We start from the raw sequence: 11,631 nt of genomic DNA on the forward strand, positions 1-11,631 counted from the left end.
AAATTGGAGGTGTAAAATTGCAGGCCAACTTTTAACAAACTCCTCGGTGACTGGAGAAGGTCCGTGGCGGGCAAGGCCCGTGGTGGATTCACTCAGGAAACTTAGAATAGGACGCTCAGGGATTGTTAGGGCAAGTTGTATGGGCAGACATCCCAAAGGGCTCTGTATTGCCAGGGGACACTGGAACCTTCTTGTCTATGATGTGAACCCCAGGGAGAGCCACCCCATGGACCTCTGACTTGATGGGCGCTGGGAACTGGGGAGCAGGGCTGCTGACAGCAGACTCTAGCAAATTCTAATTGTGGGGTCTCAGTGTGTGATTTTAATTGGCCTCTCTCTAGTGCCTTGTTTTGAACTTTAAACATCAGACAACAAGTCACTGGGGTGGATTGTTGCTTGCCAGGTGCTTCAACACACATTAATAACCAAAGAGAGACTCAAAGAATAGCTGACAAGCACAAAGACTCAACTTTAGATAGGTACAAGCCAGGCACAGGGGCTCACGTCTGTCATCCTGATTAATCAGGAGGGTGAGATCTGAGGATCGTGGTTCAAAGCCATCCCAGGAAGGAAAGTCTGTGACACTTAGTTCCAATTAACTATCAAAAAGCCCAAAGTGGCACCGTGGCTTAAGTGGTAGGGCACCAGCCCCATGGGAAAAGGCTCACGGAAAGTGCATACACTGAGTTCAAACCCCAGGACTGGCTCAGGCATGCATGCATGTATACACACACATACACAGACACACACACACACACACACACACACACACATGCACACAGACTTGACTTCAAATCCTACATGAGTGTGAGGAAGTAAATTTACTTCTCAGAACCTCTGCCAGCCAAAGAGAAGGCTAATAATAAGAGTACCTGCCTCACCATGGTGTGCATTTAGCTTGCTGGCACATAATACATGTTAAATAAATTAATAGCAGATACTACTATTTCACTGGAGTCCTAAAGAATGTCTGCCATTGGCTATATGGCAGATGGGTGGCCATTCACTCATCATTCATCAAATTCTACTGAGCACTTTCTGCTTTCCAGGCTCTGGGAATTCAAACACAGAGTCAGAAATAGGAGGTCCCTGGATATCCTGGTATTAAACTCCTAGTGTGGAGAAAATAATTCTCAAGAATACAAGTTAATAAGCAGAATGCACTTATAGAAGCACCACATGCACTTGTGTCTGCTGTGCAAATTTTGTCAGATTGTATCCTCTGAGGAATGGGATATCAAGTTTGTAGGAATCACTTGGGTGCTGGTGGCTCACACCTGCAATCCTAGAAACTTAGGAGACTGAGATCTGAGGCTCATGGGAAGTAGGGAGGGTAGGGAGTATTTGTCTTTTTATCAGTCCTGAGGCTAGAACTCAGGGCCTGGGTGCTGTCCCCGAGCTTTTGCGCTCAAGGCTAGTGCTTTACCAGCTTTCTGGTTAATTGGAGATAAGAGTCTCCGGGACTTTCCTGCAAAGGCTAGCTTTGAACTGTGATCCTCACATCTCTGACTCTTGAGTAACTAGGATCAGAGAGGTGATCTACTAACACTTAGCTGAGGATCATGGTTTAAAGCCAGCCTAGGGCAGGAAAGTCTGTGAGACACTTATCTCCAATTAAATATCAAAAAAAGCCCAAACTGGAAGTGTGACTCAAATGGTAAAGCACCAGCCTTGAACAGAAAAAACTTAAAGGACAGCACCCATGCAAAACACACACACACACACACACACACACACACACACACACACACACCCCACTAACTGTCTAACATCTATTCCCTCTCTCCACTCATCTCAGGGCCCTGAGAAAGAAAAGCCATGCTGAACTTGTTCGACACTTTGTTCCCACTGCCTAGCAGATGGTAATGCTCAAATTCTAAGCCAACAAGCTAATGTCTTTCTTTCTCTCTTGGCAGCACTGGGGTTTGAATTCAGGCTCTTGAGCACACTGAGCTATGCCCTCAGCCTGCAGTAGGCTCTGTCATTGAATGCATGCATTTTTCAGATGAGACCACATCACATGAAGCCACCTATGCAGGGTCCAATGTACCAACGTGTGTTGTCTCATGGCAGGGAAAGATTCCTTAGTGTCTTAACCCCTGCTTTTTTGGGGGGAGGGGGATCTTGGGGCTTGAACTCAGGGCCTGGACACTGTCCCTGAGCTCTTTTGCTCAAGGCTAGCGCTCTACCACTTGAGCCACAGCCCTGCTTCCAGCTTTTTGGTGGTTCATTAGAAAAAAGATTCACAGACTTTCCTGCCCGGGCTGGCTTTGAACCATGATCCTCAGATTTCAGCTTCCTGAGTAGCTAGGATTACAGGAGTGAGTCACCAACACCTGGATATCCGTCTTTTTATTGAGCCACTCACTCTCTTGTGCTTGCTGCCCAGGCGTGCTGTTCTATCCACCTTTCCCCTCTCTTTGGCTGGACAATCCTCTTCCTACCTCAGGTCCTTTGCATAGGGCGGTCTCTCTTTTGGGTGCAAGCCTTGAGCAGAATGGCAGGGCTGAAATACCTCCTCCTAAGGCAGGCCCTCCCCTCCTCTGCCTGCCCAGCCCTCAGAGATTGTCCAGTTCATGTTAATGGACACCTCCCTCTCTTCACAATCTTGTGTGAAATGTCAACGGGAACCCATTGCCTGCCTCTTCTCCTCAAGGTGAAGTGCCAAGCGAGCAGATGTGTATTCTATGTGTATTATGTGTATACGGCCAGTGCCACCTCCCCAGCTCCCGGCTGCTATGCTCAGGGCACGTCTGCGGTGGCTGGTGGTGGGTGGGCCGCCTCTAAGCAGGGGATCAGAGTTATCCTGTGCCCCGTCCTCAGGCGCCAGGCTCCGGCAGTCATTCCTCCTCCCCACAGGGAGGTTTCCTGTATACTTACTTTAGGTCAGGCAGCTGCAGACCTCCAAAAGAGATTAGGACTGGTGACCATGCCTGTCATCCCAGCTGGCTCAGGAGGCTGAGAGCTGAGGATCGAGGTTCGAAGCCAGTCTGGGGCAATGGAGTTGGTGAGACTCTGACCTCCCAATTAGCCTGAGATTCCATTCTCGCCAGGGAATGGCTGCTGCTCCTGTCAATCAGGCGCTGTGGGGGCGGTCCATGAAGCGTTAGCCAGTCACGGTGCTGTTTGCTGCTGCGGATCTGTCCAATGAGGGGTGCAGAGACAGCCGCCGCCCGAGGCGCGGCCAGGCCAGCTAGACTAACGACCACGTCTCCCGCAGAGGCCGACCCGAGCTCGGGACCGAGTGCCCCAGGGGACTTGGGGATGGGGATGCCCAACGATGTCCAGTCCCGCACGTGGCGGGCCCGGGGGGGAGGGGGGAGATTGAGGCTCTGTGACATCACCCTTCCTCTTGTGACGTTTGGAAACGCCCCAGTGTTGTTGGCTTTGGTTTGATTTTTGCCGTCAGTCTGGGCCTGGGCGCTTTCCCTGAGCTTTTTCACTTGGTCATTCCACCGCTTGAGCCACAGCTCTGCTTCTGGCTTTTTGTTGGTTCACTGGATATAAGAGCCTCATGGACTTTCCTGTCTGAGCTGGCTTCGAACTGTGATCCTCGGATCTCAGCCTCCTCCACAGCCCTGGGCCCTACCTGTTTGCTTGGGATGAGCCAATGGAGGCCAGATGGGACCTTGCTGGTTGGAAGGAATTGCCCTGAGGAGGGAAGCCCTGCTGCCCTGTCCGGAGGAAAGGGCTTTGCCAGGCCAGTGCAGCACTCCACAGCCTGGCCCCAAGTCAGACACCCGGGGCTTGGAGGATGGGGACACACTGAAGGCCAGTTCCCTTGGCAAGTGCTTAGTGTCTCTGGACCTGTTTTCATTTAACCATTTGAGACACCAAGTGGGAATGTGCAAAGTGTGCACCTCTGGGGGGGAAGGGGAGAGTGTGAGTTGCTGGGAGCAGGTGGCTCACGCCTTCATCCCAGCTACTCAGACTGAGCCAAGGATTGAGGTTCAAAACCAACCCCGGGCTGGGACACTCTTTATCTCCAAAATTAACCATCAAAAAAACTTTTTTTTTGCATTTTTAATATATATATATATATTATTTTTTATTTTGCCAGTCCTGGGCCTTGGACTCAGGGCCTGAGCACTGTCCCCTGGCTTCTTTTTGCTCAAGGCTAGCACTCTGCCACTTTGAGCCACAGTGCCACTTCTGGCCATTTTCTGTATATGTGGTGCTGGGGAATCGAACCCAGGGCCTCATGTATACGAGGCAAGCACTCTTGCCACTAGGCCATATCCCCAGCCCTTTTAAAAATAATTTATTAATTAAACAAATTTTTGACAAGGTGTTGTGCAAAAGGGGTACAGTTACATAATGGGGCAGTGTGTACATTTCTTGTGATATCTTACACCCTGTTTTTCTTTCCCTTCCCTAGGTCAGGTAGACATATTTACAATACACAGTGTACCAAAAACATATACAGTAGCCAGTGGCCTACGCCAAAGGAAATTCACCTAGGGCTTTAAATGTAATGTCAATAGAGTTTGCTTATCCTTGTCTTATATGAACGTACATACATAGCTTTTGAGCTATTGTGATCCACTAAGAAGTCTATTTTTGACCTTTATATGTTGAGTAGTTGTTTGATTTTAGTTGCATAATGTAGGGTTGCTGACCCAAACCTGTGGGAAATACCATTTGACAAGAAGTTTTTGGTTTCGCAGACCTAGTCTCTACTGTCTCCCCCTCCCCCCACCTTAACAGTCATATATCAAGGAGATCATGCCCCTTTGTTTTCTGTGTTCTAGACTTGTCTCACTCAACATTATTTGTTCAGTTCTGACCATTTCCCTGAGAATAACAATATTTCACCATTTCTAATGGCTATGTAGTATTCCATTGTGTATAGGTACTATATTTTTGGATCCATTCATCTGTGGAGGGGCATCTGGATTGTTTCCATGTTTTGGCTATTGTGAATTGTGCAGCAATAAATATGGAAGTGCAGATGTCTTTTTGATATCTTGGGACCTGTTGTTCAGGAGAGATGCCTAGGAGTGGTACTGCTGAGTCATAGGGTAGGTCTATGTTGAGCTTTTTGAGGAACCTCCATACTGTTCTCAAAGTGGTTGTACTAATTTGCACTCCCACCAACAATGGAGAAGGGCTCCTCTTTCCCCGCACCCCCTCCAGCATTTGTTGTTGCCTGAGTTCAGCGTATAGGCCATTCTAACTGGAGTGAGGTGATATCTCAGGGTTGTTTCAAAAAAACTTTTGCAAGTGGAGCTGTGTCTCATGTGGTAGAGCACCAGCTTTGAATCAAAAAGCTCAGGGAGAGCACCCGGGCCCTGAGTTCAAGCCCTAGGATCGGCACACACACATACACACTCATACACACCAATTGTGTTTGTGTATAACAGGCAGAGTGTTTGCTCAGAAATTCTGGGGATGAAAGGTTCTTCGGACAAACCGATTGATCAGGACTCCTAGAATTACCAGAATTATAAGCATTATTACAAGACCGCAGGTAAAGTCACTATCTCCAGGTGTTTGCTTTTGCAAACACAGAATTGTGTCTGAGTTGAATCTGCACCCCTTGTGAAGTCTTTGAAGGGCCATGTTTACATTCTGGCTACATGGAGAAAAAAGGGCTTGGTGTATTTTGATGGCTGACCTGATTTCGCCCTGTAATAAAATAGTCTTTGTCCCAGTTTCCAGTGGCAGATTGCAGCCTCCCCCTGCCCCACCCCTTCAGTTCCCTCAGTGTTGGGGATGACTGTTTCTTGGCAGCCCTCTGGGCAGATCCTAATTATTGCCCTGGGCTGGGCTCACGGTAGGAGACCCAAAGTCCCAGAATCCTTGAAACATAAAGGGGAATTCCTTAAGCCCAGGAATTAGCCGATTGCTCAGGAACAAGGCTCAGGCTCTGAGTTCAAGCCCCAAGAACGGCACATGCACAAATACACACATAAACAAAACCAACAAAAACTATGGGGCTTCCTGTTGTTCCCATGGTTTATTATATAGTTCTGGCTGGCACTGTGTGAGTTTGTGCTACTAAGGGGAAGATAAGAAAAACTATCATGAGTAGTTTGGGATAAACTCACACTTAGTAGAAACTTTTCCCAGCACATGAATTTATAATCGGAACTTCCATGGATGTGGCAAATCATACCTGATTTACCTGACTTGCTGACAGTTGGAGTAAGCAAATTCATTTTCGCTTCCCTGCAGCCCTGGGTGAGGACTCCTTCCATTCTGTGATTCTGGGGCACTGAGCATGTTTCTTGTGGTCTTTCCTGTTTCTCCCACTTGCCCAGGGGTTCAAATGCTACTGTGCTTGACCTTGAAGTCTGTACCTTTATAGTTGGTGTAGAGCAGGACAGTGGGGTTTTGTTTGGCAGGTGAGTGTTGTGCCACCTTCCACCTCTGAGTGTGGAAGAGTTGCTCACTGTGTGGCCAGCTGTGTTCTCCCGGGTGCCTCCATGTCGGACAGGAGCCTGGAAGCCTGGGACCCCCTTCTCAGGGAAGATTGGCTGGTACTGGAGCTGGAGGCCCCCAGCCCTCACACGCTCAGCCTTTGCACCCTACCATGTGAGCCACAGCTCTACTTCTGGTCTTATGGTGGTTCATTAGAAATAAGAGTCCCATGGATTTTCCTGCCCAGGATAGCTTTTTTTTGTTTGTTTTGTTTTTTGCCAGTCCTGGGGCTTTAACTCAGGGCCTGAGCACTGTCCCTAGCTTCTTTTTGCTCAAGGCTAGCACTCTGCCACTTGAGCCTCAGCACCACTTCTGGCCTTTTCTATATATGTGGTGCTGAGGAATCAAACCCAGGGCTTCATGTATACGAGGCAAGCACTCTTGCCACTAGGCCGTATTTCTAGCCCCCCAGGATAGCTTTGAACCATGATCTCCAGATCTCAGCCTCATGAGTAGCTGGGATTACAAGTGTGAGTCACTGGTACTTGGCTGCCAACTGTCTGTTCCTGAGATTTTTTGCTCAAAGCTAGCATTCTACCACTTCAGCCACACCTCCACTTCTGGCTATTTGGTGGTTTATTGGAGCTAAGACTCATGGATTTCCTGCTCAGGCTGGCTTTGAACCATAAACTTCAGATCTCAGCCTCACGAGTAGCTGGGATTACAGGTGTAAGCCACTGGCACCTGGCTTTTCTGTCTTCTCGTACTCTTACCTGCTAGCCCACTTTCCTGTCTGATGGCCTATGCCCTCTGCCCTTGCCTGGTTTGGGGGGGATCTTGTGTCCTCATCACTGATATTTTGCACATCGCCACCCAATCTGAGTTTTGACCCATTGCATCTGTACAAGGGACACAAATGAACCCTTTGGCCTTTGAACAGCGGAGCACAGCCACTCGTGTCCATGATCAGAGACCTGTCCTCCTGTCACAAGTTGAGTCTTCAGCCCAGGGCACGGCTTTGGGGATGCACACAGCAGCCATGGAGAAAGGGATATCTGTCAGGCAAATTGCCAAACTTTTTTTTTTTTTTTTTTTTTTGTCAGTTGTAGAGTTTGAACTCAGGGCCTGGGTGCTGTCCCTGAGCTTTTTTCAATCAAGGTAGTGCTCTACCACTTGAGCCACAACACCACTTCTCTTTTTGGTGGTTAACTTAGACTTTTCCTGCCTGGGCTGGCTTGGAGCAGTGATCCTCAGACCTCAGCCTTCTGAGCAGCTGGGATTACAGGTGAGCCACCGGCTAACAGTTGTCGTGGACCTGGTCTGCCGAGCATTTGAGACCACACAACCTCCAGACTTCATTCCTTTAGCACTTCTCATGGGCGGTCCTTCCTAAATAAACCCCCAGTACTGCACTTCTCAGAGGTAAGCACGGGGCGACTGTGAACATAAAAGAGGCCCCATGGGAATTTCTCCAGCTGCTGTGCCATGGTGAGCTGGAGCTCTCTTGCAGATGTGTCCACACGTGCAATATGGAGAGGAGTTGTGTGTGAGGAAGATACGTGTGAAAGCCTGACAGGAAGGGCAGAGGAAAAACACCGTGAACTCAAGCAGTGTGGGAAAAGCCCCCATTTCAGGCGTGTTCGCAGACACGAAAGGACACACACAGGAGAGGAACCGCATGAGTGCCAGCAGTGGGGGAATGCCTGCGCTCACTCTGCACAGTGAGGAAACTCCAGAAGCCCCACACTGGAGAGAGACCTTCCACAGTGCACAGCGTGGGAAAAGCTTCAGGGTCCTCACAAGTGTGAAAAGATCCACAGCGGAGAAACCCCGCGTGGCAGCACAATGCTGAGCTCCACTGGAGAAAGCACACCACAGAGAAACCCTCTATGGGCAAGCAGTGTGGGGCAGCCTGCAGTTGCTTCCTATTCCATCCCTACATGCACTCATTCGGGGGAGCATGCTGTGATCCCCACTACACTCAAAGCATGAGAGGGCATGCAGGGGAGAAGCCCACCCTGGCTAATGAGCATGGAGGAGTCATTACCAGAGATCTGTCTAGAAAACAGTAGCATGTATGGGGCAGGGCATTTGTAGCCATGTAAAATCTGCGGGAACATCTTAACTAGTATTGGTTTAACCCACAGATGTTACAAGAACGCGGTGTGTTCGGAAGTGGACAGCCAAACGTCAAAGACACAAGAAAAAAGAAAATTCAGGAGCCAGTCGCTCATGCTTGTAATCCTGAGATCTGAGATCATGGTTCAAAGGCAGCCCAGGCAGGAAAGTCCCAGTCCTGGTGCTTGAACTCAGGGCCTGAGCACTGTCTCTGGCTTTGTTTGGCTCAAGGCTCTCACTCTACCACTTGAGCCACAGCGCCACTTCCACCTTTTTCTGTTTATGTGTTGCTGAGGAACCGAACTCAGGGTTTCATGCATGCCAGGCAAGCACTCTACCACTAAGCCACATTCCTAGTTCCCCTGAGACACTTATCTCTAATGTACTACCAGAAAACTGGAAGCAGCACTGTGGCTCAAGTGGCAGAGCACTAGCCTTGAGCTGAAGAACGCAGGACAGGGCCCAGCCCAGAGTTGAGCTGGAGCTGCAGCTCTACTTCTGGCTTTTTGATAGTTAACTAGAAGTAAGAACCTCAAGGATTTTCCTGCCTGGATTGGCCTTGAATTGGAACCCTTAGATCTCAACCTCAGCCTCTTAAATAGCTAGGATTAAGGTGTGAGCTACCTAGCTTAAAAATCCATTCTTAATGGCCCTCTAGTCGCCATGCTAAGAACAAGAGTCTGCGTCTACTCCAATCCTGGTTCACTGGAACCCCATGGCTGAAATCACAAGGAGCTAGGCTGTCCCCACAAGACTGGCAATACCAGTGCTTGGTAAGGCTAGATGCGTGGATCTCACCTCCTTAAATCCACTGGGGATTTGGCTCCACAGGGGCTCCTGGCCACCATGCCGCCGTGGTACTGCTCACTGGTCCGGGGAGCCATGGAGAGGCTAACTCTGCCATCTGGGTATGCCGGGCATGTGTTGACAGCTGCAGGGCAGGGAGCTGAGCGTGTGTGCAGAATGAGGAAGCATGGGGCTGGGAATATGGCCTAGTGGTAAACGTCTCATATACGTGAAGCCCTGGGTTCGATTCCTCAGTACCACATATATAAAAAAAAGCCAGAGGTGGCGCTGTGGCTCTAGTGGCAGAGTGCTAGCCTTAAGCAAAGAGGGCAGGGACAGTGCTCAGGCCCTGAGTTCAAGTCCCACGACTGGCCAAAAACCAAAAATGAGGAAGCACTGCAGACACAGTATGTCCACTCCATGGAATAAGAGGTTTGGGCTATGGGTGGCACACTGGTTGTGAGGAGAGCCCAGGCCCAGCAGAATCCCGCCTCCACAGCTCCATTTCCCCTGCAGAGCTTCCCACACACCGGAGTCCAACGCTGTCCCCCACACAGACCTTGGCTTGGAGTTTCTGTGTCCAAAGGAGCCCAAATGGGGGCCTCTGGGGTCCCCACTGGCAGAAATCAGAATGGCTAGCTAGCCAGGCACCAATAGCTCCTGCCTATAATCCCAGCTGCACAGAAGGCTAAGACCTAAGGATCATGGATCACATTCACGAAGCCCTCAAGTCTCCTCTCCAATGAACCACCAAAAAGTCAGAAGTTGGAGCTGTAGCTCACTAGCCTTGATTGCAAAACCTTAGGAGCAGCACCTAGGCTCTGAGTTCAAGTCCCAAGAATAGTGTGCATGTCCGTGCATGTACATGTATACACACACATTCCTAGGAACAAATTTAACAAGAGGTAAAAGATCTGTACAATTAAAATTATAAAGCACTCATGAAAGAAATGAGACACAAAAATGGAAAGACTTCTTGTATTTAAAGAATGAAGTTTTTTTAACAATATCCATACACACAAAGCATTTTACAGCTTCAATGCAATCTCTATCAACATGTCATCCTTTACATAGAGACAAAAACAAAAGAACTCTAAATGTATATGGAACCATCAACAAAAGCCATTTTACACAAGACAGGAGGTAGTCCACTACAAACTCACCAGAACCTCAACAGCAGAGACAAGGTCCCACAAGCAGGATTGTCCCGAGATCCACACACAGCAGCTGACTTTTTGTCTTTTAAGTTAGAACATGCATGCACTGGAGAGAGCACAACCTTTCAAATGTGATCGCCTGTGGACAAGGCTGTAGTCCACGCCTATAATCCTGGTACTGGTGAGGCTAAGGCAGAAAGATGAGGGTGAACCCAGCTCGGGCTAAACAACAAGACTATCACAAAATGCTCAAAGTCTGAGGCAATGTTTTGTTTAAACATTACATAATATATCTTTGTACAGGGTATCAGTACAATAAGATACTATTTTTATCAGTTAAAGACCAATACAGCAAAATATAAATTTTCAAAAAGAAAAAAAAAGATCTGAATCTTATATTTAGGTGAGCTTGCCTCTACATATAAACAGGCAATTAAAGTATTATTCTCTTGATTTCAATACTTTGGTCTTCAGAGGAACTAATTAGTAAGTAATCAGTAGGGCACCAGTGACTCACCCCTGTATTTCTAGCTACCCATGAGGCCCACATTAGAGGATCACAGTTCCAGCCCACACAGAAAGCCTGTGAGACTCTTACCTCCAATTAAGCAGAGAGAGAGAGAAGGGGGGGGGAAGTGAAGCTGTGGCTCAAGCGGTAGAGCCAGCCTTGAGCAAAAAAGCTCAGGGACAGCGCCCAGGCCCTGGTTCAAGCACCAGGACCGGTGTGCACGCATGCATATGCGCGCACATACAGTCAATCCTTAATACATTCTCCATTTTTGCTAAAATAATGCTTTGCTAAACTGTCTCCAAGATGAAATTACATGAATTTGGCCAACAAATGTAAAGGTCAAAGGATTAACACACAGGAAATAGTTACTTCTTTCTGTATTTATCTTCTGCTCAACTATCCCATAACACCGTTTTCAGTCTTCACATTATGATCTGTAGGGATCAATTTTGCACAGCCCTTTAACCATTTAAGAAATTTTTCTCAGTAGATCTGCATTTTAAAAATCTATATACAATTATTTTCATCACTCTACTTTCCATTTAGCCAAAATGTTTTATCAAGGGCAAAAAAAAAGAAAAGACCAAGGAATCGAACATATGTTATTCTGCAAGGTGTTTGAGACATTTAGGTACCTCTTTTTTAACATGTCTGAGATTCTTTGGAGACAATGTCTATTGAAAAATGAAAAACAGA

The sequence above is a fragment of the Perognathus longimembris genome, chromosome 3 (assembly GCF_023159225.1).
Source record: "Perognathus longimembris pacificus isolate PPM17 chromosome 3, ASM2315922v1, whole genome shotgun sequence".
Taxonomy (NCBI): Eukaryota; Metazoa; Chordata; class Mammalia; order Rodentia; family Heteromyidae; genus Perognathus; species Perognathus longimembris.